Raw genomic sequence first — 23780 nt, 5'->3', positions numbered from 1 at the left:
TCGTACGCGAGGCGTGGGAACCACGTGACCGATCAGCTCCGTTCCAAAAATACGAAGACCATCAACCATGAAGCGGAGGCCACCCGAGCATAGAAATAGCAAGAAAGAAAAAAAAAACAAAAAAAACCGCACGTAAAATCTAAAAAAACGCAAACGGACAAAGAAAAAGGGGGGTGCAACACGAGGACTTCCCATGGGGTCACCCATCCTAGTACTACTCTCGCCCAAGCACGCTTAACTGCGGAGTTCTGATGGGATCCGGTGCATTAGTGCTGGTATGATCGCACCCGGAATACAGTCCATGCTTATTGCTTGTATGTCTTAAAAGACACAGAACCTCCTTTGTTTTCGTACGCGAGGCGTGGGACCCACGTGACCGATCGGCTCCGTTCCAAAAATACGAAGACCATGAACCATGAAACGGAGGCCACCCGAGCATAGAAATAGCAAGAAAAATAAAACAAAAAAAAACCGCACGTAAAATCTAAAAAAACGCAAACGGACATAGAAAAAGGGGGGGGGGTGCAACACGAGGACTTCACAGGGGGTCACCCATCCTAGTACTACTCTCGCCCAAGCACGCTTAACTGCGGAGTTCTGATGGGATCCGGTGCATTAGTGCTGGAATGATCGCACCCGAAATACTATCCATGCTTATTGCTTTTATGTCTTAAAAGACGCAGAACCTCCTTTGTTTTCGTACGCGAGGCGTGGAACCCACGTGACCGATCGGCTCCGTTCCAAAAATACGAAAACCATCAACCATGAAGCGGAGGCCACCCGAGCATAGAAATAGCAAGAAAGAAAAAAAAACAAAAAAAAACCGCACGTAAAATCTAAAAAAACGCAAACGGGCAACGAAAAAGGGTGGGGGGGGTGCAACACGAGGACTTCCCAGGGGGTCACCCATCCTAGTACTACTCTCGCCCAAGCACGCTTAACTGCGGAGTTCTGATGGGATCCGGTGCATTAGTGCTGGTATGATAGCACCCGAAATACTATCCATGCTTATTGCTTTTATGTCTTAAAAGACGCAGAACCTCCTTTGTTTTCGTACGCGAGGCGTGGGACCCACGTGACCGATCGGCTCCGTTCCAAAAATACGAAACCATCAACCATGAAGCGGAGGCCACCCGAGCATACAAATAGCAAGAAAGAAAAAAAAAACAAAAAAAAAACCGCACGTAAAATCTAAAAAAACGCAAACGGACAACGAAAAAGGGGGGTGCAACACAAGGACTTCCCAAGGGATCACTTATCCTAGTACAACTCTCGCCCAAGCACGCTTAACTACGGAGTTCTGATGCGATCCGGTGCATTAGTGCTGGTATGATCGCACCCGAAATACTATCCATGCTTATTGCTTGTATGTCTTAAAAGACGCAGAACCTCCTTTGTTTTCGTACGCGAGGCGTGGGACCCACGTGACCGATCGGCTCCGTTCCAAAAATACGAAGACCATGAACCATGAAATGGAGGCCACCCGAGCATAGAAATAGCAAGAAAGAAAAAAAAACAAAAAAAAAACCGCACGTAAAATCTAAAAAAACGCAAACGGACAACGAAAAAGGGGGGTGCAACACAAGGACTTCCCAGGGGATCACTTATCCTAGTACTACTCTCGCCCAAGCACGCTTAACTGCGGAGTTCTGATGCGATCCGGTGCATTAGTGCTGGTATGATCGCACCCGAAATACTATCCATGCTTATTGCTTGTATGTCTTAAAAGACGCAGAACCTCCTTTGTTTTCGTACGCGAGGCGTGGGACCCACGTGACCGATCAGCTCCGTTCCAAAAATACGAAGACCATGAACCATGAAATGGAGGCCACCCGAGCATAGAAATAGCAAGAAAGAAAAAAAAACAAAAAAAAACCGCACGTAAAATCTAAAAAAACGCAAACGGACAACGAAAAAGGGGGGTGCAACACGAGGACTTCCCAGGGGGTCACCCATCCTAGTACTACTCTCGCCCAAGCACGCTTAACTGCGGAGTTCTGATGGGATCCGGTGCATTAGTGCTGGTATGATCGCACCCGAAATAGTATCCATGCTTATTGCTTGTATGTCTTAAAAGACGCAGAACCTCCTTTGTTTTCGTACGCGAGGCGTGGGACCCACGTGACCGATCGGCTCCGTTCCAAAAATACGAAGACCATGAACCATGAAACGAAGGCCACCCGAGCATAGAAATAACAAGAAAGAAAAAAAAACAAAAAAAAACCGCACGTAAAATCAAAAAAAACGCAAACGGACAACGAAAAAGGGGGGTGCAACACGAGGACTTCCCAGGGGGTCACCCATCCTAGTACTACTCTCGCCCAAGCACGCTTAACTGCGGAGTTCTGATGGGATCCGGTGCATTAGTGCTGGTATGATCGCACCCGAAATACTATCCATGCTTATTTCTTGTATGTCTTAAAAGACGCAGAACCTCCTTTGTTTTCGTACGCGAGGCGTGGGACCCACGTGACCGATCAGCTCCGTTCCAAAAATACGAAGACCATCAACCATGAAGCGGAGGCCACCCGAGCATAGAAATAGCAAGAAAGAAAAAAAAAACAAAAAAAACCGCACGTAAAATCTAAAAAAACGCAAACAGACAAAGAAAAAGGGGGGTGCAACACGAGGACTTCCCATGGGGTCACCCATCCTAGTACTACTCTCGCCCAAGCACGCTTAACTGCGGAGTTCTGATGGGATCCGGTGCATTAGTGCTGGTATGATCGCACCCGAAATACAGTCCATGCTTATTGCTTGTATGTCTTAAAAGACACAGAACCTCCTTTGTTTTCGTACGCGAGGCGTGGGACCCACGTGACCGATCGGCTCCGTTCCAAAAATACGAAGACCATGAACCATGAAACGGAGGCCACCCGAGCATAGAAATAGCAAGAAAAAAAAAACAAAAAAAAACCGCACGTAAAATCTAAAAAAACGCAAACGGACATAGAAAAAGGGGGGGTGCAACACGAGGACTTCACAGGGGGTCACCCATCCTAGTACTACTCTCGCCCAAGCACGCTTAACTGCGGAGTTCTGATGGGATCCGGTGCATTAGTGCTGGAATGATCGCACCCGAAATACTATCCATGCTTATTGCTTTTATGTCTTAAAAGACGCAGAACCTCCTTTGTTTTCGTACGCGAGGCGTGGAACCCACGTGACCGATCGGCTCCGTTCCAAAAATACGAAAACCATCAACCATGAAGCGGAGGCCACCCGAGCATAGAAATAGCAAGAAAGAAAAAAAAACAAAAAAAAACCGCACGTAAAATCTAAAAAAACGCAAACGGGCAACGAAAAAGGGGGGGGGGGGGGGTGCAACACGAGGACTTCCCAGGGGGTCACCCATCCTAGTACTACTCTCGCCCAAGCACGCTTAACTGCGGAGTTCTGATAGGATCCGGTGCATTAGTGCTGGTATGATAGCACCCGAAATACTATCCATGCTTATTGCTTTTGTGTCTTAAAAGACGCAGAACCTCCTTTGTTTTCGTACGCGAGGCGTGGGACCCACGTGACCGATCGGCTCCGTTCCAAAAATACGAAAACCATCAACCATGAAGCGGAGGCCACCCGAGCATAGAAATAGCAAGAAAGAAAAAAAAACCGCACGTAAAATCTAAAAAAACGCAAACGGACAACGAAAAAGGCGGGTGCAACACGAGGACTTCCCAGGGGGTCACCCATCCTAGTACTATTCTCGGCCAAGCACGCTTAACTGCGGATTTCTGATGGGATCCGGTGCATTAGTGCTGGTATGATCGCACCCGAAATACTATCCATGCTTATTGCTTTTATGTTTTAAAAGACGCAGAACCTCCTTTGTTTTCGTACGCGAGGCGTGGGACCCACGTGACCGATCGGCTCCGTTCCAAAAATACGAAAACCATCAACCATGAAGCGGTGGCCACCCGAGCATAGAAATAGCAAGAAAGAAAACAAAAAAAACCGCACGTAAAATCTAAAAAAACGCAAACGGACAACGAAAAAGGGGGGGTGCAACACGAGGACTTCCCAGGGGGTCACCCATCCTAGTACTACTCCCTAGTACTACTCTCGCCCAAGCACGCTTAACTGCGGAGTTCTGATGGGATCCGGTGCATTAGTGCTGGTATGATAGCACCCGAAATACTATCCATGCTTATTGCTTTTATGCCTTAAAAGACGCAGAACCTCCTTTGTTTTCGTACGCGAGGCGTGGGACCCACGTGACCGATCGGCTCCGTTCCAAAAATACGAAGACCATGAACCATGAAACGGAGGCCACCCGAGCATAGAAATAGCAAGAAAGAAAAAAAAACAAAAAAAACCGCACGTAAAATCTAAAAAAACGCAAACGGACAACGAAAAAGGGGGGTGCAACACGAGGACTTCCCAGGGGGTCACCCATCCTAGTACTACTCTCGCCCAAGCACGCTTAACTGCAGAGTTCTGATGGGATCCGGTGCATTAGTGCTGGTATGATCGCACCCGAAATACTATCCATGCTTATTGCTTGTATGTCTTAAAAGACGCAGAACCTCCTTTGTTTTCGTACGCGAGGCGTGGGACCCACGTGACCGATCGGCTCCGTTCCAAAAATACGAAGACCATGAACCATGAAACGAAGGCCACCCGAGCATAGAAATAGCAAGAAAGAAAAAAAAAACAAAAAAAAACCGCACGTAAAATCTAAAAAAACGCAAACGGGCAACGAAAAAGGGGGGGGGGGGGGGGTGCAACACGAGGACTTCCCAGGGGGTCACCCATCCTAGTACTACTCTCGCCCAAGCACGCTTAACTGCGGAGTTCTGATGGGATCCGGTGCATTAGTGCTGGTATGATAGCACCCGAAATACTATCCATGCTTATTGCTTTTGTGTCTTAAAAGACGCAGAACCTCCTTTGTTTTCGTACGCGAGGCGTGGGACCCACGTGACCGATCGGCTCCGTTCCAAAAATACGAAAACCATCAACCATGAAGCGGAGGCCACCCGAGCATAGAAATAGCAAGAAAGAAAAAAAAACCGCACGTAAAATCTAAAAAAACGCAAACGGACAACGAAAAAGGCGGGTGCAACACGAGGACTTCCCAGGGGGTCACCCATCCTAGTACTATTCTCGGCCAAGCACGCTTAACTGCGGAGTTCTGATGGGATCCGGTGCATTAGTGCTGGTATGATCGCACCCGAAATACTATCCATGCTTATTGCTTTTATGTTTTAAAAGACGCAGAACCTCCTTTGTTTTCGTACGCGAGGCGTGGGACCCACGTGACCGATCGGCTCCGTTCCAAAAATACGAAAACCATCAACCATGAAGCGGTGGCCACCCGAGCATAGAAATAGCAAGAAAGAAAACAAAAAAAACCGCACGTAAAATCTAAAAAAACGCAAACGGACAACGAAAAAGGGGGGGTGCAACACGAGGACTTCCCAGGGGGTCACCCATCCTAGTACTACTCCCTAGTACTACTCTCGCCCAAGCACGCTTAACTGCGGAGTTCTGATGGGATCCGGTGCATTAGTGCTGGTATGATAGCACCCGAAATACTATCCATGCTTATTGCTTTTATGCCTTAAAAGACGCAGAACCTCCTTTGTTTTCGTACGCGAGGCGTGGGACCCACGTGACCGATCGGCTCCGTTCCAAAAATACGAAGACCATGAACCATGAAACGGAGGCCACCCGAGCATAGAAATAGCAAGAAAGAAAAAAAACAAAAAAAACCGCACGTAAAATCTAAAAAAACGCAAACGGACAACGAAAAAGGGGGGTGCAACACGAGGACTTCCCAGGGGGTCACCCATCCTAGTACTACTCTCGCCCAAGCACGCTTAACTGCGGAGTTCTGATGGGATCCGGTGCATTAGTGCTGGTATGATCGCACCCGAAATACTATCCATGCTTATTGCTTGTATGTCTTAAAAGACGCAGAACCTCCTTTGTTTTCGTACGCGAGGCGTGGGACCCACGTGACCGATCGGCTCCGTTCCAAAAATACGAAGACCATGAACCATGAAACGAAGGCCACCCGAGCATAGAAATAGCAAGAAAGAAAAAAAAAACAAAAAAAAACCGCACGTAAAATCTAAAAAAACGCAAACGGACAACGAAAAAGGGGGGTGCAACACGAGGACTTCCCAGGGGGTCACCCATCCTAGTACTACTCTCGCCCAAGCACGCTTAACTGCGGAGTTCTGATGGGATCCGGTGCATTAGTGCTGGTATGATCGCACCCGAAATACTATCCATGCTTATTGCTTGTATGTCTTAAAAGACGCAGAACCTCCTTTGTTTTCGTACGCGAGGCGTGGGACCCACGTGACCGATCAGCTCCGTTCCAAAAATACGAAGACCATCAACCATGAAGCGGAGGCCACCCGAGCATAGAAATAGCAAGAAAGAAAAAAAAAACAAAAAAAACCGCACGTAAAATCTAAAAAAACGCAAACGGACAAAGAAAAAGGGGGGTGCAACACGAGGACTTCACAGGGGGTCACCCATCCTAGTACTACTCTCGCCCAAGCACGCTTAACTGCGGAGTTCTGATGGGATCCGGTGCATTAGTGCTGGTATGATCGCACCCGAAATACTATCCATGCTTATTGCTTTTATGTCTTAAAAGACGCAGAACCTCCTTTGTTTTCGTACGCGAGGCGTGGAACCCACGTGACCGATCGGCTCCGTTCCAAAAATAGGAAAACCATCAACCATGAAGCGGAGGCCACCCGAGCATACAAATAGCAAGAAAGAAAAAAAACAAAAAAAAAACCGCACGTAAAATCTAAAAAAACGCAAACGGACAACGAAAAAGGGGGGTGCAACACGAGGACTTCCCAGGGGGTCACCCATCCTAGTACTATTCTCGGCCAAGCACGCTTAACTGCGGAGTTCTGATGGGATCCGGTGCATTAGTGCTGGTATGATCGCACCCGAAATACTATCCATGCTTATTGCTTTTATGTTTTAAAAGACGCAGAACCTCCTTTGTTTTCGTACGCGAGGCGTGGGACCCACGTGACCGATCGGCTCCGTTCCAAAAATACGAAAACCATCAACCATGAAGCGGTGGCCACCCGAGCATAGAAATAGCAAGAAAGAAAACAAAAAAAAACCGCACGTAAAATCTAAAAAAACGCAAACGGACAACGAAAAAGGGGGGGTGCAACACGAGGACTTCCCAGGGGGTCACCCATCCTAGTACTACTCCCTAGTACTACTCTCGCCCAAGCACGCTTAACTGCGGAGTTCTGATGGGATCCGGTGCATTAGTGCTGGTATGATAGCACCCGAAATACTATCCATGCTTATTGCTTTTATGCCTTAAAAGACGCAGAACCTCCTTTGTTTTCGTACGCGAGGCGTGGGACCCACGTGACCGATCGGCTCCGTTCCAAAAATACGAAGACCATGAACCATGAAACGGAGGCCACCCGAGCATAGAAATAGCAAGAAAGAAAAAAAAACAAAAAAAACCGCACGTAAAATCTAAAAAAACGCAAACGGACAACGAAAAAGGGGGTGCAACACGAGGACTTCCCAGGGGGTCACCCATCCTAGTACTACTCTCGCCCAAGCACGCTTAACTGCGGAGTTCTGATGGGATCCGGTGCATTAGTGCTGGTATGATCGCACCCGAAATACTATCCATGCTTATTGCTTGTATGTCTTAAAAGACGCAGAACCTCCTTTGTTTTCGTACGCGAGGCGTGGGACCCACGTGACCGATCGGCTCCGTTCCAAAAATACGAAGACCATGAACCATGAAACGAAGGCCACCCGAGCATAGAAATAGCAAGAAAGAAAAAAAAAACAAAAAAAAACCGCACGTAAAATCTAAAAAAACGCAAACGGGCAACGAAAAAGGGGGGGGGGGGGTGCAACACGAGGACTTCCCAGGGGGTCACCCATCCTAGTACTACTCTCGCCCAAGCACGCTTAACTGCGGAGTTCTGATGGGATCCGGTGCATTAGTGCTGGTATGATAGCACCCGAAATACTATCCATGCTTATTGCTTTTGTGTCTTAAAAGACGCAGAACCTCCTTTGTTTTCGTACGCGAGGCGTGGGACCCACGTGACCGATCGGCTCCGTTTCAAAAATACGAAAACCATCAACCATGAAGCGGAGGCCACCCGAGCATAGAAATAGCAAGAAAGAAAAAAAAAACCGCACGTAAAATCTAAAAAAACGCAAACGGACAACGAAAAAGGCGGGTGCAACACGAGGACTTCCCAGGGGGTCACCCATCCTAGTACTATTCTCGGCCAAGCACGCTTAACTGCGGAGTTCTGATGGGATCCGGTGCATTAGTGCTGGTATGATCGCACCCGAAATACTATCCATGCTTATTGCTTTTATGTTTTAAAAGACGCAGAACCTCCTTTGTTTTCGTACGCGAGGCGTGGGACCCACGTGACCGATCGGCTCCGTTCCAAAAATACGAAAACCATCAACCATGAAGCGGTGGCCACCCGAGCATAGAAATAGCAAGAAAGAAAACAAAAAAAACCGCACGTAAAATCTAAAAAAACGCAAACGGACAACGAAAAAGGGGGGGTGCAACACGAGGACTTCCCAGGGGGTCACCCATCCTAGTACTACTCCCTAGTACTACTCTCGCCCAAGCACGCTTAACTGCGGAGTTCTGATGGGATCCGGTGCATTAGTGCTGGTATGATAGCACCCGAAATACTATCCATGCTTATTGCTTTTATGCCTTAAAAGACGCAGAACCTCCTTTGTTTTCGTACGCGAGGCGTGGGACCCACGTGACCGATCGGCTCCGTTCCAAAAATACGAAGACCATGAACCATGAAACGGAGGCCACCCGAGCATAGAAATAGCAAGAAAGAAAAAAAAACAAAAAAAACCGCACGTAAAATCTAAAAAAACGCAAACGGACAACGAAAAAGGGGGGTGCAACACGAGGACTTCCCAGGGGGTCACCCATCCTAGTACTACTCTCGCCCAAGCACGCTTAACTGCGGAGTTCTGATGGGATCCGGTGCATTAGTGCTGGTATGATCGAACCCGAAATACTATCCATGCTTATTGCTTGTATGTCTTAAAAGACGCAGAACCTCCTTTGTTTTCGTACGCGAGGCGTGGGACCCACGTGACCGATCGGCTCCGTTCCAAAAATACGAAGACCATGAACCATGAAACGAAGGCCACCCGAGCATAGAAATAGCAAGAAAGAAAAAAAAAACAAAAAAAAACCGCACGTAAAATCTAAAAAAACGCAAACGGACAACGAAAAAGGGGGGTGCAACACGAGGACTTCCCAGGGGGTCACCCATCCTAGTACTATTCTCGGCCAAGCACGCTTAACTGCGGAGTTCTGATGGGATCCGGTGCATTAGTGCTGGTATGATCGCACCCGAAATACTATCCATGCTTATTGCTTTTATGTTTTAAAAGACGCAGAACCTCCTTTGTTTTCGTACGCGAGGCGTGGGACCCACGTGACCGATCGGCTCCGTTCCAAAAATACGAAAACCATCAACCATGAAGCGGTGGCCACCCGAGCATAGAAATAGCAAGAAAGAAAACAAAAAAAAACCGCACGTAAAATCTAAAAAAACGCAAACGGACAACGAAAAAGGGGGGGTGCAACACGAGGACTTCCCAGGGGGTCACCCATCCTAGTACTACTCCCTAGTACTACTCTCGCCCAAGCACGCTTAACTGCGGAGTTCTGATGGGATCCGGTGCATTAGTGCTGGTATGATAGCACCCGAAATACTATCCATGCTTATTGCTTTTATGCCTTAAAAGACGCAGAACCTCCTTTGTTTTCGTACGCGAGGCGTGGGACCCACGTGACCGATCGGCTCCGTTCCAAAAATACGAAGACCATGAACCATGAAACGGAGGCCACCCGAGCATAGAAATAGCAAGAAAGAAAAAAAAACAAAAAAAACCGCACGTAAAATCTAAAAAAACGCAAACGGACAACGAAAAAGGGGGTGCAACACGAGGACTTCCCAGGGGGTCACCCATCCTAGTACTACTCTCGCCCAAGCACGCTTAACTGCGGAGTTCTGATGGGATCCGGTGCATTAGTGCTGGTATGATCGCACCCGAAATACTATCCATGCTTATTGCTTGTATGTCTTAAAAGACGCAGAACCTCCTTTGTTTTCGTACGCGAGGCGTGGGACCCACGTGACCGATCGGCTCCGTTCCAAAAATACGAAGACCATGAACCATGAAACGAAGGCCACCCGAGCATAGAAATAGCAAGAAAGAAAAAAAAAACAAAAAAAAACCGCACGTAAAATCTAAAAAAACGCAAACGGACAACGAAAAAGGGGGGTGCAACACGAGGACTTCCCAGGGGGTCACCCATCCTAGTACTACTCTCGCCCAAGCACGCTTAACTGCGGAGTTCAGATGGGATCCGGTGCATTAGTGCTGGTATGATCGCACCCGAAATACTATCCATGCTTATTGCTTGTATGTCTTAAAAGACGCAGAACCTCCTTTGTTTTCGTACGCGAGGCGTGGGACCCACGTGACCGATCGGCTCCGTTCCAAAAATACGAAGACCATGAACCATGAAACGGAGGCCACCCGAGCATAGAAATAGCAAGAAAAAAAAAACAAAAAAAAACCGCACGTAAAATCTAATAAAACGCAAACGGACAACGAAAAAGGGGGGGTGGAACACGAGGACTTCCCAGGGGGTCACCCATCCTAGTACTACTCTCGCCCAAGCACGCTTAACTGCGGAGTTCTGATGGGATCCGGTGCATTAGTGCTGGTATGATCGCACCCGAAATACAGTCCATGCTTATTGCTTGTATGTCTTAAAAGACACAGAACCTCCTTTGTTTTCGTACGCGAGGCGTGGGACCCACGTGACCGATCGGCTCCGTTCCAAAAATACGAAGACCATGAACCATGAAACGGAGGCCACCCGAGCATAGAAATAGCAAGAAAAAAAAAACAAAAAAAAACCGCACGTAAAATCTAAAAAAACGCAAACGGACAACGAAAAAGGGGGGGTGCAACACGAGGACTTCACAGGGGGTCACCCATCCTAGTACTACTCTCGCCCAAGCACGCTTAACTGCGGAGTTCTGATGGGATCCGGTGCATTAGTGCTGGTATGATCGCACCCGAAATACTATCCATGCTTATTGCTTTTATGTCTTAAAAGACGCAGAACCTCCTTTGTTTTCGTACGCGAGGCGTGGAACCCACGTGACCGATCGGCTCCGTTCCAAAAATACGAAAACCATCAACCATGAAGCGGAGGCCACCCGAGCATAGAAATAGCAAGAAAGAAAAAAAAACAAAAAAAAACCGCACGTAAAATCTAAAAAAACGCAAACGGGCAACGAAAAAGGGGGGGGGGGTGCAACACGAGGACTTCCCAGGGGGTCACCCATCCTAGTACTACTCTCGCCCAAGCACGCTTAACTGCGGAGTTCTGATGGGATCCGGTGCATTAGTGCTGGTATGATAGCACCCGAAATACTATCCATGCTTATTGCTTTTATGTCTTAAAAGACGCAGAACCTCCTTTGTTTTCGTACGCGAGGCGTGGGACCCACGTGACCGATCGGCTCCGTTCCAAAAATACGAAAACCATCAACCATGAAGCGGAGGCCACCCGAGCATAGAAATAGCAAGAAAGAAAAAAAAACCGCACGTAAAATCTAAAAAAACGCAAACGGACAACGAAAAAGGGGGGTGCAACACGAGGACTTCCCAGGGGGTCACCCATCCTAGTACTATTCTGGCCCAAGCACGCTTAACTGCGGAGTTCTGATGGGATCCGGTGCATTAGTGCTGGTATGATCGCACCCGAAATACTATCCATGCTTATTGATTTTATGTCTTAAAAGACGCAGAACCTCCTTTGTTTTCGTACGCGAGGCGTGGGACCCACGTGACCGATCGGCTCCGTTCCAAAAATACGAAGACCATGAACCATGAAACGAAGGCCACCCGAGCATAGAAATAGCAAGAAAGAAAAAAAAAACAAAAAAAAACCGCACGTAAAATCTAAAAAAACGCAAACGGACAACGAAAAAGGGGGGTGCAACACGAGGACTTCCCAGGGGGTCACCCATCCTAGTACTACTCTCGCCCAAGCACGCTTAACTGCGGAGTTCAGATGGGATCCGGTGCATTAGTGCTGGTATGATCGCACCCGAAATACTATCCATGCTTATTGCTTGTATGTCTTGAAAGACGCAGAACCTCCTTTGTTTTCGTACGCGAGGCGTGGGACCCACGTGACCGATCGGCTCCGTTCCAAAAATACGAAGACCATGAACCATGAAACGGAGGCCACCCGAGCATAGAAATAGCAAGAAAAAAAAAACAAAAAAAAACCGCACGTAAAATCTAATAAAACGCAAACGGACAACGAAAAAGGGGGGGTGGAACACGAGGACTTCCCAGGGGGTCACCCATCCTAGTACTACTCTCGCCCAAGCACGCTTAACTGCGGAGTTCTGATGGGATCCGGTGCATTAGTGGTGGTATGATCGCACCCGAAATACAGTCCATGCTTATTGCTTGTATGTCTTAAAAGACACAGAACCTCCTTTGTTTTCGTACGCGAGGCGTGGGACCCACGTGACCGATCGGCTCCGTTCCAAAAATACGAAGACCATGAACCATGAAACGGAGGCCACCCGAGCATAGAAATAGCAAGAAAAAAAAAACAAAAAAAAACCGCACGTAAAATCTAAAAAAACGCAAACGGACATAGAAAAAGGGGGGGTGCAACACGAGGACTTCACAGGGGGTCAACCATCCTAGTACTACTCTCGCCCAAGCACGCTTAACTGCGGAGTTCTGATGGGATCCGGTGCATTAGTGCTGCAATGATCGCACCCGAAATACTATCCATGCTTATTGCTTTTATGTCTTAAAAGACGCAGAACCTCCTTTGTTTTCGTACGCGAGGCGTGGAACCCACGTGACCGATCGGCTCCGTTCCAAAAATACGAAAACCATCAACCATGAAGCGGAGGCCACCCGAGCATAGAAATAGCAAGAAAGAAAAAAAAACAAAAAAAAACCGCACGTAAAATCTAAAAAAACGCAAACGGGCAACGAAAAAGGGGGGGGGGGGTGCAACACGAGGACTTCCCAGGGGGTCACCCATCCTAGTACTACTCTCGCCCAAGCACGCTTAACTGCGGAGTTCTGATGGGATCCGGTGCATTAGTGCTGGTATGATAGCACCCGAAATACTATCCATGCTTATTGATTTTGTGTCTTAAAAGACGCAGAACCTCCTTTGTTTTCGTACGCGAGGCGTGGGACCCACGTGACCGATCGGCTCCGTTCCAAAAATACGAAAACCATCAACCATGAAGCGGAGGCCACCCGAGCATAGAAATAGCAAGAAAGAAAAAAAAACCGCACGTAAAATCTAAAAAAACGCAAACGGACAACGAAAAAGGGGGGTGCAACACGAGGACTTCCCAGGGGGTCACCCATCCTAGTACTATTCTGGCCCAAGCACGCTTAACTGCGGAGTTCTGATGGGATCCGGTGCATTAGTGCTGGTATGATCGCACCCGAAATACTATCCATGCTTATTGATTTTATGTCTTAAAAGACGCAGAACCTCCTTTGTTTTCGTACGCGAGGCGTGGGACCCACGTGACCGATCGGCTCCGTTCCAAAAATACGAAGACCATGAACCATGAAACGAAGGCCACCCGAGCATAGAAATAGCAAGAAAGAAAAAAAAAACAAAAAAAAACCGCACGTAAAATCTAAAAAAACGCAAACGGACAACGAAAAAGGGGGGTGCAACACGAGGACTTCCCAGGGGGTCACCCATCCTAGTACTACTCTCGCCCAAGCACGCTTAACTGCGGAGTTCAGATGGGATCCGGTGCATTAGTGCTGGTATGATCGCACCCGAAATACTATCCATGCTTATTGCTTGTATGTCTTGAAAGACGCAGAACCTCCTTTGTTTTCGTACGCGAGGCGTGGGACCCACGTGACCGATCGGCTCCGTTCCAAAAATACGAAGACCATGAACCATGAAACGGAGGCCACCCGAGCATAGAAATAGCAAGAAAAAAAAAACAAAAAAAAACCGCACGTAAAATCTAATAAAACGCAAACGGACAACGAAAAAGGGGGGGTGGAACACGAGGACTTCCCAGGGGGTCACCCATCCTAGTACTACTCTCGCCCAAGCACGCTTAACTGCGGAGTTCTGATGGGATCCGGTGCATTAGTGGTGGTATGATCGCACCCGAAATACAGTCCATGCTTATTGCTTGTATGTCTTAAAAGACACAGAACCTCCTTTGTTTTCGTACGCGAGGCGTGGGACCCACGTGACCGATCGGCTCCGTTCCAAAAATACGAAGACCATGAACCATGAAACGGAGGCCACCCGAGCATAGAAATAGCAAGAAAAAAAAAACAAAAAAAAACCGCACGTAAAATCTAAAAAAACGCAAACGGACATAGAAAAAGGGGGGGTGCAACACGAGGACTTCACAGGGGGTCAACCATCCTAGTACTACTCTCGCCCAAGCACGCTTAACTGCGGAGTTCTGATGGGATCCGGTGCATTAGTGCTGGAATGATCGCACCCGAAATACTATCCATGCTTATTGCTTTTATGTCTTAAAAGACGCAGAACCTCCTTTGTTTTCGTACGCGAGGCGTGGAACCCACGTGACCGATCGGCTCCGTTCCAAAAATACGAAAACCATCAACCATGAAGCGGAGGCCACCCGAGCATAGAAATAGCAAGAAAGAAAAAAAAACAAAAAAAAACCGCACGTAAAATCTAAAAAAACGCAAACGGGCAACGAAAAAGGGGGGGGGGGTGCAACACGAGGACTTCCCAGGGGGTCACCCATCCTAGTACTACTCTCGCCCAAGCACGCTTAACTGCGGAGTTCTGATGGGATCCGGTGCATTAGTGCTGGTATGATAGCACCCGAAATACTATCCATGCTTATTGCTTTTGTGTCTTAAAAGACGCAGAACCTCCTTTGTTTTCGTACGCGAGGCGTGGGACCCACGTGACCGATCGGCTCCGTTCCAAAAATACGAAAACCATCAACCATGAAGCGGAGGCCACCCGAGCATAGAAATAGCAAGAAAGAAAAAAAAACCGCACGTAAAATCTAAAAAAACGCAAACGGACAACGAAAAAGGCGGGTGCAACACGAGGACTTCCCAGGGGGTCACCCATCCTAGTACTATTCTCGGCCAAGCACGCTTAACTGCGGAGTTCTGATGGGATCCGGTGCATTAGTGCTGGTATGATCGCACCCGAAATACTATCCATGCTTATTGCTTTTATGTTTTAAAAGACGCAGAACCTCCTTTGTTTTCGTACGCGAGGCGTGGGACCCACGTGACCGATCGGCTCCGTTCCAAAAATACGAAAACCATCAACCATGAAGCGGTGGCCACCCGAGCATAGAAATAGCAAGAAAGAAAACAAAAAAAACCGCACGTAAAATCTAAAAAAACGCAAACGGACAACGAAAAAGGGGGGGTGCAACACGAGGACTTCCCAGGGGGTCACCCATCCTAGTACTACTCCCTAGTACTACTCTCGCCCAAGCACGCTTAACTGCGGAGTTCTGATGGGATCCGGTGCATTAGTGCTGGTATGATAGCACCCGAAATACTATCCATGCTTATTGCTTTTATGCCTTAAAAGACGCAGAACCTCCTTTGTTTTCGTACGCGAGGCGTGGGACCCACGTGACCGATCGGCTCCGTTCCAAAAATACGAAGACCATGAACCATGAAACGGAGGCCACCCGAGCATAGAAATAGCAAGAAAGAAAAAAAAAACAAAAAAAACCGCACGTAAAATCTAAAAAAACGCAAACGGACAACGAAAAAGGGGGGTGCAACACGAGGACTTCCCAGGGGGTCACCCATCCTAGTACTACTCTCGCCCAAGCACGCTTAACTGCGGAGTTCTGATGGGATCCGGTGCATTAGTGCTGGTATGATCGCACCCGAAATACTATCCATGCTTATTGCTTGTATGTCTTAAAAGACGCAGAACCTCCTTTGTTTTCGTACGCGAGGCGTGGGACCCACGTGACCGATCGGCTCCGTTCCAAAAATACGAAGACCATGAACCATGAAACGAAGGCCACCCGAGCATAGAAATAGCAAGAAAGAAAAAAAAACAAAAAAAAACCGCACGTAAAATCTAAAAAAACGCAAACGGACAACGAAAAAGGGGGGTGCAACACGAGGACTTCCCAGGGGGTCACCCATCCTAGTACTACTCTCGCCCAAGCACGCTTAACTGCGGAGTTCTGATGGGATCCGGTGCATTAGTGCTGGTATGATCGCACCCGAAATACTATCCATGCTTATTGTTTGTATGTCTTAAAAGACGCAGAACCTCCTTTGTTTTCGTACGCGAGGCGTGGGACCCACGTGACCGATCAGCTCCGTTCCAAAAATACGAAGACCATCAACCATGAAGCGGAGGCCACCCGAGCATAGAAATAGCAAGAAAGAAAAAAAAAACAAAAAAAACCGCACGTAAAATCTAAAAAAACGCAAACGGACAAAGAAAAAGGGGGGTGCAACACGAGGACTTCACAGGGGGTCACCCATCCTAGTACTACTCTCGCCCAAGCACGCTTAACTGCGGAGTTCTGATGGGATCCGGTGCATTAGTGCTGGTATGATCGCACCCGAAATACTATCCATGCTTATTGCTTTTATGTCTTAAAAGACGCAGAACCTCCTTTGTTTTCGTACGCGAGGCGTGGAACCCACGTGACCGATCGGCTCCGTTCCAAAAATAGGAAAACCATCAACCATGAAGCGGAGGCCACCCGAGCATACAAATAGCAAGAAAGAAAAAAAACAAAAAAAAAACCGCACGTAAAATCTAAAAAAACGCAAACGGACAACGAAAAAGGGGGGTGCAACACGAGGACTTCCCAGGGGGTCACCCATCCTAGTACTATTCTTGGCCAAGCACGCTTAACTGCGGAGTTCTGATGGGATCCGGTGCATTAGTGCTGGTATGATCGCACCCGAAATACTATCCATGCTTATTGCTTTTATGTTTTAAAAGACGCAGAACCTCCTTTGTTTTCGTACGCGAGGCGTGGGACCCACGTGACCGATCGGCTCCGTTCCAAAAATACGAAAACCATCAACCATGAAGCGGTGGCCACCCGAGCATAGAAATAGCAAGAAAGAAAACAAAAAAAAACCGCACGTAAAATCTAAAAAAACGCAAACGGACAACGAAAAAGGGGGGGTGCAACACGAGGACTTCCCAGGGGGTCACCCATCCTAGTACTACTCCCTAGTACTACTCTCGCCCAAGCACGCTTAACTGCGGAGTTCTGATGGGATCCGGTGCATTAGTGCTGGTATGATAGCACCCGAAATACTATCCATGCTTATTGCTTTTATGCCTTAAAAGACGCAGAACCTCCTTTGTTTTCGTACGCGAGGCGTGGGACCCACGTGACCGATCGGCTCCGTTCCAAAAATACGAAGACCATGAACCATGAAACGGAGGCCACCCGAGCATAGAAATAGCAAGAAAGAAAAAAAAACAAAAAAAACCGCACGTAAAATCTAAAAAAACGCAAACGGACAACGAAAAAGGGGGTGCAACACGAGGACTTCCCAGGGGGTCACCCATCCTAGTACTACTCTCGCCCAAGCACGCTTAACTGAGGAGTTCTGATGGGATCCGGTGCATTAGTGCTGGTATGATCGCACCCGAAATACTATCCATGCTTATTGCTTGTATGTCTTAAAAGACGCAGAACCTCCTTTGTTTTCGTACGCGAGGCGTGGGACCCACGTGACCGATCGGCTCCGTTCCAAAAATACGAAGACCATGAACCATGAAACGAAGGCCACCCGAGCATAGAAATAGCAAGAAAGAAAAAAAAACAAAAAAAAACCGCACGTAAAATCTAAAAAAACGCAAACGGACAACGAAAAAGGGGGGTGCAACACGAGGACTTCCCAGGGGGTCACCCATCCTAGTACTACTCTCGCCCAAGCACGCTTAACTGCGGAGTTCAGATGGGATCCGGTGCATTAGTGCTGGTATGATCGCACCCGAAATACTATCCATGCTTATTGCTTGTATGTCTTAAAAGACGCAGAACCTCCTTTGTTTTCGTACGCGAGGCGTGGGACCCACGTGACCGATCGGCTCCGTTCCAAAAATACGAAGACCATGAACCATGAAACGGAGGCCACCCGAGCATAGAAATAGCAAGAAAAAAAAAACAAAAAAAAACCGCACGTAAAATCTAATAAAACGCAAACGGACAACGAAAAAGGGGGGGTGGAACACGAGGACTTCCCAGGGGGTCACCCATCCTAGTACTACTCTCGCCCAAGCACGCTTAACTGCGGAGTTCTGATGGGATCCGGTGCATTAGTGCTGGTATGATCGCACCCGAAATACAGTCCATGCTTATTGCTTGTATGTCTTAAAAGACACAGAACCTCCTTTGTTTTCGTACGCGAGGCGTGGGACCCACGTGACCGATCGGCTCCGTTCCAAAAATACGAAGACCATGAACCATGAAACGGAGGCCACCCGAGCATAGAAATAGCAAGAAAAAAAAAACAAAAAAAAACCGCACGTAAAATCTAAAAAAACGCAAACAGACAACGAAAAAGGGGGGGTGCAACACGAGGACTTCACAGGGGGTCACCCATCCTAGTACTACTCTCGCCCAAGCACGCTTAACTGCGGAGTTCTGATGGGATCCGGTGCATTAGTGCTGGTATGATCGCACCCGAAATACTATCCATGCTTATTGCTTTTATGTCTTAAAAGACGCAGAACCTCCTTTGTTTTCGTACGCGAGGCGTGGAACCCACGTGACCGATCGGCTCCGTTCCAAAAATACGAAAACCATCAACCATGAAGCGGAGGCCACCCGAGCATAGAAATAGCAAGAAAGAAAAAAAAACAAAAAAAAACCGCACGTAAAATCTAAAAAAACGCAAACGGGCAACGAAAAAGGGGGGGGGGGGGGGGTGCAACACGAGGACTTCCCAGGGGGTCACCCATCCTAGTACTACTCTCGCCCAAGCACGCTTAACTGCGGAGTTCTGATGGGATCCGATGCATTAGTGCTGGTATGATAGCACCCGAAATACTATCCATGCTTATTGCTTTTATGTCTTAAAAGACGCAGAACCTCCTTTGTTTTCGTACGCGAGGCGTGGGACCCACGTGACCGATCGGCTCCGTTCCAAAAATACGAAAACCATCAACCATGAAGCGGAGGCCACCCGAGCATAGAAATAGCAAGAAAGAAAAAAAAACCGCACGTAAAATCTAAAAAAACGCAAACGGACAACGAAAAAGGGGGGTGCAACACGAGGACTTCCCAGGGGGTCACCCATCCTAGTACTACTCTCGCCCAAGCACGCTTAACTGCGGAGTTCTGATGGGATCCGGTGCATTAGTGCTGGTATGATCGCACCCGAAATACTATCCATGCTTATTGATTTTATGTCTTAAAAGACGCAGAACCTCCTTTGTTTTCGTACGCGAGGCGTGGGACCCACGTGACCGATCGGCTCCGTTCCAAAAATACGAAACCATCAACCATGAAGCGGAGGCCACCCGAGCATACAAATAGCAAGAAAGAAAAAAAAACAAAAAAAAAACCGCACGTAAAATCTAAAAAAACGCAAACGGACAACGAAAAAGGGGGGTGCAACACAAGGACTTCCCAGGGGATCACTTATCCTAGTACTACTCTCGCCCAAGCACGCTTAACTGCGGAGTTCTGATGCGATCCGGTGCATTAGTGCTGGTATGATCGCACCCGAAATACTATCCATGCTTATTGCTTGTATGTCTTAAAAGACGCAGAACCTCCTTTGTTTTCGTACGCGAGGCGTGGGACCCACGTGACCGATCGGCACCGTTCCAAAAATACGAAGACCATGAACCATGAAATGGAGGCCACCCGAGCATAGAAATAGCAAGAAAAAAAAAACAAAAAAAAACCGCACGTAAAATCTAAAAAAATGCAAACGCGCAACGAAAAAGGGGGTGCAACACGAGGACTTCCCAGGGGGTCACCCATCCTAGTACTACTCTCACCCAAGCACGCTTAACTGCGGAGTTCTGATGGGATCCGGTGCATTAGTGTTGGTATGATCACACCCGAAATACTATCCATGCTTATTGTTTTTATGTCTTAAAAGACGCAGAACCTCCTTTGTTTTCGTACGCGAGGCGTGGGACCCACGTGACCGATCGGCTCCGTTCCAAAAATAGGAAAACCATCAACCATGAAGCGGAGGCCACCCGAGCATACAAATAGCAAGAAAGAAAAAAACAAAAAAAAAACCGCACGTAAAATCTAAAAAAACGCAAACGGACAACGAAAAAGGGGGGTGCAACACGAGGACTTCCCAGGGGGTCACCCATCCTAGTACTATTCTCGGCCAAGCACGCTTAACTGCGGAGTTCTGATGGGATCCGGTGCATTAGTGCTGGTATGATCGCACCCGAAATACTATCCATGCTTATTGCTTTTATGTTTTAAAAGACGCAGAACCTCCTTTGTTTTCGTACGCGAGGCGTGGGACCCACGTGACCGATCGGCTCCGTTCCAAAAATACGAAAACCATCAACCATGAAGAGGTGGCCACCCGAGCATAGAAATAGCAAGAAAGAAAACAAAAAAAAAACCGCACGTAAAATCTAAAAAAACGCAAACGGACAACGAAAAAGGGGGGTGCAACACGAGGACTTCCCAGGGGGTCACCCATCCTAGTACTACTCCCTAGTACTACTCTCGCCCAAGCACGCTTAACTGCGGAGTTCTGATGGGATCCGGTGCATTAGTGCTGGTATGATAGCACCCGAAATACTATCCATGCTTATTGCTTTTATGCCTTAAAAGACGCAGAACCTCCTTTGTTTTCGTACGCGAGGCGTGGGACCCACGTGACCGATCGGCTCCGTTCCAAAAATACGAAGACCATGAACCATGAAACGGAGGCCACCCGAGCATAGAAATAGCAAGAAAGAAAAAAAAAACAAAAAAAAACCGCACGTAAAATCTAAAAAAACGCAAACGGACAACAAAAAAAGGGGGTGCAACACGAGGACTTCCCAGGGGGTCACCCATCCTAGTACTACTCTCGCCCAAGCACGCTTAACTGCGGAGTTCTGATGGGATCCGGTGCATTAGTGCTGGTATGATCGCACCCGAAATACTATCCATGCTTATTGCTTGTATGTCTTAAAAGACGCAGAACCTCCTTTGTTTTCGTACGCGAGGCGTGGGACCCACGTGACCGATCGGCTCCGTTCCAAAAATACGAAGACCATGAACCATTAAACGGAGGCCACCCAAGCATAGAAATAGCAATAAAAAAAAACAAAAAAAAACCGCACGTAAAATTTAAAAAAACGCAAACGGACAACGAAAAAGGGGGGGTGCAACACGAGGACTTCCCAGGGGTCACCCATCCTAGTACTACTCTCGCCCAAGCACGCTTAACTGTGGAGTTCCGATGGGATCCGGTGCATTAGTGCTGGTATGATCGCAACCGAAATACTATCCATGCTTATTGCTTTTATGTCTTAAAAGACGCAGAACCTCCTTTGTTTTCGTACGCGAGACGTGGGACCCACGTGACCGATCGGCTCCGTTCCAAAAATACGAAAACCATCAACCATGAAGCGGTGGCCACCCGAGCATAGAAATAGCAAGAAAGAAAACAAAAAAAAACCGCACGTAAAATCTAAAAAAACGCAAACGGGCAACGAAAAAGTGGGGGGTGCAACACGAGGACTTCCCAGGGGGTCACCCATCCTAGTACTACTCTCGCCCAAGCACGCTTAACTGCGGAGTTCTGATGGGATCCGGTGCATTAGTGCTGGTATGATAGCACCCGAAATACTATCCATGTTTATTGCTTTTATGTCTTAAAAGACGCAGAACCTCCTTTGTTTTCGTACGCGAGGCGTGGGACCCACGTGACCGATCGGCTCCGTTCCAAAAATACGAAAACCATCAACCATGAAGCGGAGGCCACCCGAGCATACAAATAGCAAGAAAGAAAAAAAACAAAAAAAAACCGCACGTAAAATCTAAAAAAACGCAAACGGACAACGAAAAAGGGGGGTGCAACACGAGGACTTCCCAGGGGGTCACCCATCTTAGTACTATTCTCGCCCAAGCACGCTTAACTGTGGAGTTCTGATGGGATCCGGTGCATTAGTGCTGGTATGATCGCACCCGAAATACTATCCATGCTTATTGCTTTTATGTTTTAAAAGACGCAGAACCTCCTTTGTTTTCGTACGCGAGGCGTGGGACCCACGTGACCGATCGGCTCCTTTCCAAAAATACGAAAACCATCAACCATGAAGCGGTGGCCACCCGAGCATAGAAATAGCAAGAAAGAAAACAAAAAAAAACCGCACGTAAAATCTAAAAAAACGCAAACGGACAACGAAAAAGGGGGGGTGCAACACGAGGACTTCCCAGGGGGTCACCCATCCTAGTACTACTCCCTAGTACTACTCTCGCCCAAGCACGCTTAACTGCGGAGTTCTGATGGGATCCGGTGCATTAGTGCTGGTATGATAGCACCCGAAATACTATCCATGCTTATTGCTTTTATGCCTTAAAAGACGCAGAACCTCCTTTGTTTTCGTACGCGAGGCGTGGGACCCACGTGACCGATCGGCTCCGTTCCAAAAATACGAAGACCATGAACCATGAAACGGAGGCCACCCGAGCATAGAAATAGCAAGAAAGAAAAAAAAAACAAAAAAAAACCGCACGTAAAATCTAAAAAAACGCAAACGGACAACAAAAAAAGGGGGTGCAACACGAGGACTTCCCAGGGGGTCACCCATCCTAGTACTACTCTCGCCCAAGCACGCTTAACTGCGGAGTTCTGATGGGATCCGGTGCATTAGTGCTGGTATGATCGCACCCGAAATACTATCCATGCTTATTGCTTGTATGTCTTAAAAGACGCAGAACCTCCTTTGTTTTCGTACGCGAGGCGTGGGACCCACGTGACCGATCGGCTCCGTTCCAAAAATACGAAGACCATGAACCATTAAACGGAGGCCACCCAAGCATAGAAATAGCAATAAAAAAAAACAAAAAAAAACCGCACGTAAAATTTAAAAAAACGCAAACGGACAACGAAAAAGGGGGGGTGCAACACGAGGACTTCCCAGGGGTCACCCATCCTAGTACTACTCTCGCCCAAGCACGCTTAACTGTGGAGTTCCGATGGGATCTGGTGCATTAGTGCTGGTATGATCGCAACCGAAATACTATCCATGCTTATTGCTTTTATGTCTTAAAAGACGCAGAACCTCCTTTGTTTTCGTACGCGAGACGTGGGACCCACGTGACCGATCGGCTCCGTTCCAAAAATACGAAAACCATCAACCATGAAGCGGTGGCCACCCGAGCATAGAAATAGCAAGAAAGAAAACAAAAAAAAACCGCACGTAAAATCTAAAAAAACGCAAACGGGCAACGAAAAAGTTGGGGGTGCAACACGAGGACTTCCCAGGGGGTCACCCATCCTAGTACTACTCTCGCCCAAGCACGCTTAACTGCGGAGTTCTGATGGGATCCGGTGCATTAGTGCTGGTATGATAGCACCCGAAATACTATCCATGTTTATTGCTTTTATGTCTTAAAAGACGCAGAACCTCCTTTGTTTTCGTACGCGAGGCGTGGGACCCACGTGACCGATCGGCTCCGTTCCAAAAATACGAAAACCATCAACCATGAAGCGGAGGCCACCCG

At 47.8% G+C, this 23780-nt stretch overlaps 59 non-coding genes and 9 pseudogenes across 59 annotated transcripts; all 68 read right to left on the bottom strand.

Annotated features, from left to right (window-relative positions):
• Positions 1-170: 170 nt before the first annotated feature.
• Positions 171-289, bottom strand: LOC145152851 (5S ribosomal RNA). Its single transcript, XR_013733374.1, has one exon. It is a non-coding gene; the product is annotated as a 5S ribosomal RNA (ribosomal RNA).
• Positions 290-519: 230 nt separating this feature from the next.
• On the bottom strand, positions 520-638 carry LOC145142313 (5S ribosomal RNA). The gene has a single exon (XR_013723390.1). It is a non-coding gene; the product is annotated as a 5S ribosomal RNA (ribosomal RNA).
• A 235-nt stretch (positions 639-873) lies between these two features.
• On the bottom strand, positions 874-992 carry LOC145155884 (5S ribosomal RNA). The gene has a single exon (XR_013736312.1). It is a non-coding gene; the product is annotated as a 5S ribosomal RNA (ribosomal RNA).
• A 230-nt stretch (positions 993-1222) lies between these two features.
• On the bottom strand, positions 1223-1341 carry LOC145149857 (5S ribosomal RNA). The gene has a single exon (XR_013730698.1). It is a non-coding gene; the product is annotated as a 5S ribosomal RNA (ribosomal RNA).
• A 230-nt stretch (positions 1342-1571) lies between these two features.
• On the bottom strand, positions 1572-1690 carry LOC145148642 (5S ribosomal RNA). The gene has a single exon (XR_013729517.1). It is a non-coding gene; the product is annotated as a 5S ribosomal RNA (ribosomal RNA).
• Positions 1691-1919: 229 nt separating this feature from the next.
• Positions 1920-2038, bottom strand: LOC145134598 (5S ribosomal RNA). The gene has a single exon (XR_013719224.1). It is a non-coding gene; the product is annotated as a 5S ribosomal RNA (ribosomal RNA).
• Positions 2039-2267: 229 nt separating this feature from the next.
• Positions 2268-2386, bottom strand: LOC145134528 (5S ribosomal RNA). The gene has a single exon (XR_013719202.1). It is a non-coding gene; the product is annotated as a 5S ribosomal RNA (ribosomal RNA).
• A 229-nt stretch (positions 2387-2615) lies between these two features.
• LOC145152849 (5S ribosomal RNA) lies at positions 2616-2734 on the bottom strand. Its single transcript, XR_013733372.1, has one exon. It is a non-coding gene; the product is annotated as a 5S ribosomal RNA (ribosomal RNA).
• A 227-nt stretch (positions 2735-2961) lies between these two features.
• LOC145142302 (5S ribosomal RNA) lies at positions 2962-3080 on the bottom strand. Its single transcript, XR_013723379.1, has one exon. It is a non-coding gene; the product is annotated as a 5S ribosomal RNA (ribosomal RNA).
• A 238-nt stretch (positions 3081-3318) lies between these two features.
• LOC145146179 (5S ribosomal RNA) lies at positions 3319-3437 on the bottom strand. Its single transcript, XR_013727126.1, has one exon. It is a non-coding gene; the product is annotated as a 5S ribosomal RNA (ribosomal RNA).
• A 219-nt stretch (positions 3438-3656) lies between these two features.
• On the bottom strand, positions 3657-3775 carry LOC145149076 (5S ribosomal RNA). The gene has a single exon (XR_013729937.1). It is a non-coding gene; the product is annotated as a 5S ribosomal RNA (ribosomal RNA).
• A 224-nt stretch (positions 3776-3999) lies between these two features.
• LOC145151145 (5S ribosomal RNA) lies at positions 4000-4131 on the bottom strand (annotated as a pseudogene).
• A 228-nt stretch (positions 4132-4359) lies between these two features.
• On the bottom strand, positions 4360-4478 carry LOC145155094 (5S ribosomal RNA). Its single transcript, XR_013735552.1, has one exon. It is a non-coding gene; the product is annotated as a 5S ribosomal RNA (ribosomal RNA).
• Positions 4479-4718: 240 nt separating this feature from the next.
• LOC145155883 (5S ribosomal RNA) lies at positions 4719-4837 on the bottom strand. Its single transcript, XR_013736311.1, has one exon. It is a non-coding gene; the product is annotated as a 5S ribosomal RNA (ribosomal RNA).
• A 219-nt stretch (positions 4838-5056) lies between these two features.
• LOC145146704 (5S ribosomal RNA) lies at positions 5057-5175 on the bottom strand. The gene has a single exon (XR_013727636.1). It is a non-coding gene; the product is annotated as a 5S ribosomal RNA (ribosomal RNA).
• A 224-nt stretch (positions 5176-5399) lies between these two features.
• Positions 5400-5531, bottom strand: LOC145151144 (5S ribosomal RNA; annotated as a pseudogene).
• A 227-nt stretch (positions 5532-5758) lies between these two features.
• On the bottom strand, positions 5759-5877 carry LOC145134456 (5S ribosomal RNA). Its single transcript, XR_013719160.1, has one exon. It is a non-coding gene; the product is annotated as a 5S ribosomal RNA (ribosomal RNA).
• A 230-nt stretch (positions 5878-6107) lies between these two features.
• Positions 6108-6226, bottom strand: LOC145134386 (5S ribosomal RNA). Its single transcript, XR_013719115.1, has one exon. It is a non-coding gene; the product is annotated as a 5S ribosomal RNA (ribosomal RNA).
• A 229-nt stretch (positions 6227-6455) lies between these two features.
• LOC145154648 (5S ribosomal RNA) lies at positions 6456-6574 on the bottom strand. The gene has a single exon (XR_013735113.1). It is a non-coding gene; the product is annotated as a 5S ribosomal RNA (ribosomal RNA).
• Positions 6575-6803: 229 nt separating this feature from the next.
• On the bottom strand, positions 6804-6922 carry LOC145144877 (5S ribosomal RNA). The gene has a single exon (XR_013725878.1). It is a non-coding gene; the product is annotated as a 5S ribosomal RNA (ribosomal RNA).
• Positions 6923-7147: 225 nt separating this feature from the next.
• Positions 7148-7279, bottom strand: LOC145151143 (5S ribosomal RNA; annotated as a pseudogene).
• Positions 7280-7506: 227 nt separating this feature from the next.
• On the bottom strand, positions 7507-7625 carry LOC145134313 (5S ribosomal RNA). Its single transcript, XR_013719072.1, has one exon. It is a non-coding gene; the product is annotated as a 5S ribosomal RNA (ribosomal RNA).
• A 237-nt stretch (positions 7626-7862) lies between these two features.
• LOC145155882 (5S ribosomal RNA) lies at positions 7863-7981 on the bottom strand. Its single transcript, XR_013736310.1, has one exon. It is a non-coding gene; the product is annotated as a 5S ribosomal RNA (ribosomal RNA).
• A 220-nt stretch (positions 7982-8201) lies between these two features.
• LOC145146703 (5S ribosomal RNA) lies at positions 8202-8320 on the bottom strand. The gene has a single exon (XR_013727635.1). It is a non-coding gene; the product is annotated as a 5S ribosomal RNA (ribosomal RNA).
• A 224-nt stretch (positions 8321-8544) lies between these two features.
• Positions 8545-8676, bottom strand: LOC145151142 (5S ribosomal RNA; annotated as a pseudogene).
• A 228-nt stretch (positions 8677-8904) lies between these two features.
• Positions 8905-9023, bottom strand: LOC145145046 (5S ribosomal RNA). The gene has a single exon (XR_013726039.1). It is a non-coding gene; the product is annotated as a 5S ribosomal RNA (ribosomal RNA).
• Positions 9024-9253: 230 nt separating this feature from the next.
• Positions 9254-9372, bottom strand: LOC145144876 (5S ribosomal RNA). The gene has a single exon (XR_013725877.1). It is a non-coding gene; the product is annotated as a 5S ribosomal RNA (ribosomal RNA).
• A 225-nt stretch (positions 9373-9597) lies between these two features.
• Positions 9598-9729, bottom strand: LOC145151141 (5S ribosomal RNA; annotated as a pseudogene).
• A 227-nt stretch (positions 9730-9956) lies between these two features.
• On the bottom strand, positions 9957-10075 carry LOC145134245 (5S ribosomal RNA). The gene has a single exon (XR_013719030.1). It is a non-coding gene; the product is annotated as a 5S ribosomal RNA (ribosomal RNA).
• A 230-nt stretch (positions 10076-10305) lies between these two features.
• Positions 10306-10424, bottom strand: LOC145152483 (5S ribosomal RNA). Its single transcript, XR_013733010.1, has one exon. It is a non-coding gene; the product is annotated as a 5S ribosomal RNA (ribosomal RNA).
• Positions 10425-10651: 227 nt separating this feature from the next.
• LOC145144953 (5S ribosomal RNA) lies at positions 10652-10770 on the bottom strand. The gene has a single exon (XR_013725950.1). It is a non-coding gene; the product is annotated as a 5S ribosomal RNA (ribosomal RNA).
• A 227-nt stretch (positions 10771-10997) lies between these two features.
• On the bottom strand, positions 10998-11116 carry LOC145154647 (5S ribosomal RNA). The gene has a single exon (XR_013735112.1). It is a non-coding gene; the product is annotated as a 5S ribosomal RNA (ribosomal RNA).
• Positions 11117-11350: 234 nt separating this feature from the next.
• On the bottom strand, positions 11351-11469 carry LOC145155881 (5S ribosomal RNA). Its single transcript, XR_013736309.1, has one exon. It is a non-coding gene; the product is annotated as a 5S ribosomal RNA (ribosomal RNA).
• A 219-nt stretch (positions 11470-11688) lies between these two features.
• On the bottom strand, positions 11689-11807 carry LOC145145257 (5S ribosomal RNA). The gene has a single exon (XR_013726239.1). It is a non-coding gene; the product is annotated as a 5S ribosomal RNA (ribosomal RNA).
• A 230-nt stretch (positions 11808-12037) lies between these two features.
• Positions 12038-12156, bottom strand: LOC145152482 (5S ribosomal RNA). The gene has a single exon (XR_013733008.1). It is a non-coding gene; the product is annotated as a 5S ribosomal RNA (ribosomal RNA).
• A 227-nt stretch (positions 12157-12383) lies between these two features.
• LOC145148927 (5S ribosomal RNA) lies at positions 12384-12502 on the bottom strand. The gene has a single exon (XR_013729790.1). It is a non-coding gene; the product is annotated as a 5S ribosomal RNA (ribosomal RNA).
• Positions 12503-12729: 227 nt separating this feature from the next.
• LOC145149383 (5S ribosomal RNA) lies at positions 12730-12848 on the bottom strand. Its single transcript, XR_013730244.1, has one exon. It is a non-coding gene; the product is annotated as a 5S ribosomal RNA (ribosomal RNA).
• Positions 12849-13083: 235 nt separating this feature from the next.
• LOC145155880 (5S ribosomal RNA) lies at positions 13084-13202 on the bottom strand. The gene has a single exon (XR_013736308.1). It is a non-coding gene; the product is annotated as a 5S ribosomal RNA (ribosomal RNA).
• Positions 13203-13421: 219 nt separating this feature from the next.
• On the bottom strand, positions 13422-13540 carry LOC145145256 (5S ribosomal RNA). The gene has a single exon (XR_013726238.1). It is a non-coding gene; the product is annotated as a 5S ribosomal RNA (ribosomal RNA).
• A 230-nt stretch (positions 13541-13770) lies between these two features.
• On the bottom strand, positions 13771-13889 carry LOC145152481 (5S ribosomal RNA). The gene has a single exon (XR_013733007.1). It is a non-coding gene; the product is annotated as a 5S ribosomal RNA (ribosomal RNA).
• Positions 13890-14116: 227 nt separating this feature from the next.
• LOC145148926 (5S ribosomal RNA) lies at positions 14117-14235 on the bottom strand. The gene has a single exon (XR_013729789.1). It is a non-coding gene; the product is annotated as a 5S ribosomal RNA (ribosomal RNA).
• Positions 14236-14462: 227 nt separating this feature from the next.
• On the bottom strand, positions 14463-14581 carry LOC145146554 (5S ribosomal RNA). Its single transcript, XR_013727493.1, has one exon. It is a non-coding gene; the product is annotated as a 5S ribosomal RNA (ribosomal RNA).
• A 234-nt stretch (positions 14582-14815) lies between these two features.
• On the bottom strand, positions 14816-14934 carry LOC145155878 (5S ribosomal RNA). Its single transcript, XR_013736306.1, has one exon. It is a non-coding gene; the product is annotated as a 5S ribosomal RNA (ribosomal RNA).
• A 219-nt stretch (positions 14935-15153) lies between these two features.
• Positions 15154-15272, bottom strand: LOC145146702 (5S ribosomal RNA). The gene has a single exon (XR_013727634.1). It is a non-coding gene; the product is annotated as a 5S ribosomal RNA (ribosomal RNA).
• Positions 15273-15496: 224 nt separating this feature from the next.
• On the bottom strand, positions 15497-15628 carry LOC145151140 (5S ribosomal RNA; annotated as a pseudogene).
• A 229-nt stretch (positions 15629-15857) lies between these two features.
• LOC145134178 (5S ribosomal RNA) lies at positions 15858-15976 on the bottom strand. Its single transcript, XR_013718972.1, has one exon. It is a non-coding gene; the product is annotated as a 5S ribosomal RNA (ribosomal RNA).
• Positions 15977-16205: 229 nt separating this feature from the next.
• On the bottom strand, positions 16206-16324 carry LOC145134097 (5S ribosomal RNA). The gene has a single exon (XR_013718914.1). It is a non-coding gene; the product is annotated as a 5S ribosomal RNA (ribosomal RNA).
• A 229-nt stretch (positions 16325-16553) lies between these two features.
• LOC145154646 (5S ribosomal RNA) lies at positions 16554-16672 on the bottom strand. The gene has a single exon (XR_013735111.1). It is a non-coding gene; the product is annotated as a 5S ribosomal RNA (ribosomal RNA).
• Positions 16673-16901: 229 nt separating this feature from the next.
• LOC145147754 (5S ribosomal RNA) lies at positions 16902-17020 on the bottom strand. Its single transcript, XR_013728647.1, has one exon. It is a non-coding gene; the product is annotated as a 5S ribosomal RNA (ribosomal RNA).
• Positions 17021-17245: 225 nt separating this feature from the next.
• Positions 17246-17377, bottom strand: LOC145151139 (5S ribosomal RNA; annotated as a pseudogene).
• Positions 17378-17604: 227 nt separating this feature from the next.
• Positions 17605-17723, bottom strand: LOC145141391 (5S ribosomal RNA). The gene has a single exon (XR_013722628.1). It is a non-coding gene; the product is annotated as a 5S ribosomal RNA (ribosomal RNA).
• A 229-nt stretch (positions 17724-17952) lies between these two features.
• Positions 17953-18071, bottom strand: LOC145152480 (5S ribosomal RNA). The gene has a single exon (XR_013733006.1). It is a non-coding gene; the product is annotated as a 5S ribosomal RNA (ribosomal RNA).
• A 227-nt stretch (positions 18072-18298) lies between these two features.
• On the bottom strand, positions 18299-18417 carry LOC145144952 (5S ribosomal RNA). Its single transcript, XR_013725949.1, has one exon. It is a non-coding gene; the product is annotated as a 5S ribosomal RNA (ribosomal RNA).
• A 227-nt stretch (positions 18418-18644) lies between these two features.
• Positions 18645-18763, bottom strand: LOC145154645 (5S ribosomal RNA). The gene has a single exon (XR_013735110.1). It is a non-coding gene; the product is annotated as a 5S ribosomal RNA (ribosomal RNA).
• Positions 18764-19002: 239 nt separating this feature from the next.
• On the bottom strand, positions 19003-19121 carry LOC145145548 (5S ribosomal RNA). Its single transcript, XR_013726515.1, has one exon. It is a non-coding gene; the product is annotated as a 5S ribosomal RNA (ribosomal RNA).
• Positions 19122-19340: 219 nt separating this feature from the next.
• On the bottom strand, positions 19341-19459 carry LOC145134020 (5S ribosomal RNA). The gene has a single exon (XR_013718868.1). It is a non-coding gene; the product is annotated as a 5S ribosomal RNA (ribosomal RNA).
• A 229-nt stretch (positions 19460-19688) lies between these two features.
• LOC145148641 (5S ribosomal RNA) lies at positions 19689-19807 on the bottom strand. Its single transcript, XR_013729516.1, has one exon. It is a non-coding gene; the product is annotated as a 5S ribosomal RNA (ribosomal RNA).
• Positions 19808-20032: 225 nt separating this feature from the next.
• On the bottom strand, positions 20033-20151 carry LOC145147812 (5S ribosomal RNA). The gene has a single exon (XR_013728701.1). It is a non-coding gene; the product is annotated as a 5S ribosomal RNA (ribosomal RNA).
• A 228-nt stretch (positions 20152-20379) lies between these two features.
• Positions 20380-20498, bottom strand: LOC145144875 (5S ribosomal RNA). The gene has a single exon (XR_013725876.1). It is a non-coding gene; the product is annotated as a 5S ribosomal RNA (ribosomal RNA).
• A 225-nt stretch (positions 20499-20723) lies between these two features.
• Positions 20724-20855, bottom strand: LOC145151136 (5S ribosomal RNA; annotated as a pseudogene).
• A 230-nt stretch (positions 20856-21085) lies between these two features.
• Positions 21086-21204, bottom strand: LOC145133949 (5S ribosomal RNA). The gene has a single exon (XR_013718837.1). It is a non-coding gene; the product is annotated as a 5S ribosomal RNA (ribosomal RNA).
• Positions 21205-21430: 226 nt separating this feature from the next.
• On the bottom strand, positions 21431-21548 carry LOC145149224 (5S ribosomal RNA). The gene has a single exon (XR_013730076.1). It is a non-coding gene; the product is annotated as a 5S ribosomal RNA (ribosomal RNA).
• Positions 21549-21774: 226 nt separating this feature from the next.
• LOC145155877 (5S ribosomal RNA) lies at positions 21775-21893 on the bottom strand. Its single transcript, XR_013736305.1, has one exon. It is a non-coding gene; the product is annotated as a 5S ribosomal RNA (ribosomal RNA).
• Positions 21894-22121: 228 nt separating this feature from the next.
• On the bottom strand, positions 22122-22240 carry LOC145144121 (5S ribosomal RNA). Its single transcript, XR_013725139.1, has one exon. It is a non-coding gene; the product is annotated as a 5S ribosomal RNA (ribosomal RNA).
• A 225-nt stretch (positions 22241-22465) lies between these two features.
• LOC145151135 (5S ribosomal RNA) lies at positions 22466-22597 on the bottom strand (annotated as a pseudogene).
• A 230-nt stretch (positions 22598-22827) lies between these two features.
• On the bottom strand, positions 22828-22946 carry LOC145133872 (5S ribosomal RNA). The gene has a single exon (XR_013718800.1). It is a non-coding gene; the product is annotated as a 5S ribosomal RNA (ribosomal RNA).
• Positions 22947-23172: 226 nt separating this feature from the next.
• LOC145150172 (5S ribosomal RNA) lies at positions 23173-23290 on the bottom strand. Its single transcript, XR_013730997.1, has one exon. It is a non-coding gene; the product is annotated as a 5S ribosomal RNA (ribosomal RNA).
• Positions 23291-23516: 226 nt separating this feature from the next.
• Positions 23517-23635, bottom strand: LOC145155876 (5S ribosomal RNA). The gene has a single exon (XR_013736304.1). It is a non-coding gene; the product is annotated as a 5S ribosomal RNA (ribosomal RNA).
• Positions 23636-23780: the final 145 nt, after the last annotated feature.

The sequence above is a fragment of the Lactuca virosa genome, chromosome 1 (genome assembly GCF_052849685.1).
Source record: "Lactuca virosa cultivar CGN04683 chromosome 1, Lactuca_virosa_CGN04683_v6, whole genome shotgun sequence".
NCBI lineage: Eukaryota > Viridiplantae > Streptophyta > Magnoliopsida > Asterales > Asteraceae > Lactuca > Lactuca virosa.
Note: the sequence above shows the minus strand (reverse complement) of the source record. Positions and strands in the feature narration are given on the sequence as shown.